General features: G+C 35.0%; 1 non-coding gene across 1 annotated transcript; it reads right to left on the reverse strand.

Annotated features, from left to right (window-relative positions):
* Positions 1 to 383: 383 nt before the first annotated feature.
* LOC149554437 (small nucleolar RNA Z43) lies at positions 384 to 478 on the reverse strand. The gene has a single exon (XR_016352514.1). It is a non-coding gene; the product is annotated as a small nucleolar RNA Z43 (small nucleolar RNA).
* Positions 479 to 1573: the final 1095 nt, after the last annotated feature.

Here is a 1573-nt window from a genome sequence, read left to right on the forward strand (position 1 = left end):
AATAAAAATTGGCAAGGAAAATAAATCTTAAGAGATTCACCATATCTAGTTGCTATTGCATCATAAAGATCCCCATGAAATAGACATAACCCACAGAACTATCGATCGTTTTACATGTCAACAGTAAAATAAAGCCAAAGAAAAACAACAAACCCATGAGCTATTAATCAGAGCTCCAAAGCTGTAATTGTAAGAAATTGTCAAACAAACTCTAATAGATGATCAAGGACAAAGGTAGCAAAAGCTATTATACACTACATCATAGACAAAATTACAAAACACCTTCAAAAAACAACCAAAAAAAAGCTTGTAGCAAAATCAAATCAACAGTGGAACCTAACAAGAAAAAGATGAACAAATGCCTCACAAGGACCGTTGCATAAAGGCTCAGATTAGGGGTGTTGATATATATGAACTGTCTTCAAGGTTTTTTCGCCATTACGTCGAACAAGACCATTCATTTAGCTCATCATTGCCCTTCAGTACTTCCATCAACACAAAGAGAAATCAAAATTGATTCTTTGACAAACAAAAATGACATAAATTGAAGCTAAAATTTATTCTTCAGCAAACAAACTTGATCTAAACCAAAACTAAATTAGTTTCTTCACCGGACGAGGTTTAAACCTCCACAACAATCCAGAAACTTGCTAAAATGGGTTTATAAAACTGATTGGATTAGGGCTAGGGTTTTTCTTGCCACTTTACTGTTGATATTTTTCTCTAGATATTTTGGGCTATTCTGTTAATTGACGCCGTGTTCCACGTTGGAAATTTTTCTGTCATCTTCCTCGCCTTGACTTATTTGAAAGTTAACGCGTTTGCTTAATAATTACCTGACAACCCGTTTCAAAATATCTGCTTTGTTTTTTCGAGGGTTTTACATTTTCACTACCAAAACCAATGCGGCAATCACGCTGATTTTAGCGTGTATATTAAATTTCAAATGCACATCCGACAGTCCCAGTTAGAGGTGGTACATTTTGAACGATCCAGATCACACCGTTGATGCAAAATGGACGGCTGGCAACGAATTAAAATTGAGGGCTAGAAAGCTTCAATCCTCTTGCATTGTCGAAGGAGCATTGTCAACTGTTGATTGTTCAATGATGTTTTGAAACTCCAGTATAGGGACGCCATCGGCGTAATTAGTTCGCTTTAAATTTTAAAAAAGTTAACATTAACACGGTCACACTTCATTTCCCCCCATTCTACCACTGTAGGTTACGCCTCTTAGCTAAAAATAGGGGAGGACTTAGTAATTGGATGTGCTTTAATGGTTGTGATAATTATTCATTTCAAACCTACATTTACTAATTTAATATTCATAAATATTATCATAATGTCCATTTCTTGACAATATTGTACCAAAAGTTGTAACTTCAAAGTTTTTAGCACAATGATGACTACGCATAATTAAATGAAATGTACCCTTAGTTACAAATAACCAGTGACATGATGCCACATCAGTTGTGCAAGTATAGGTATCCTTTTTGCACAACCATTGGTCTCACTTTTTATTTAGGCTCTTTTGGACAACTTGGCAAAAAACATGTTGATGTGACATCATAAT

This window comes from Cupressus sempervirens, chromosome 5, assembly GCF_028749045.1.
Source record: "Cupressus sempervirens isolate cs-2001-9-10 chromosome 5, ASM2874904v1, whole genome shotgun sequence".
Lineage (NCBI taxonomy): Eukaryota > Viridiplantae > Streptophyta > Pinopsida > Cupressales > Cupressaceae > Cupressus > Cupressus sempervirens.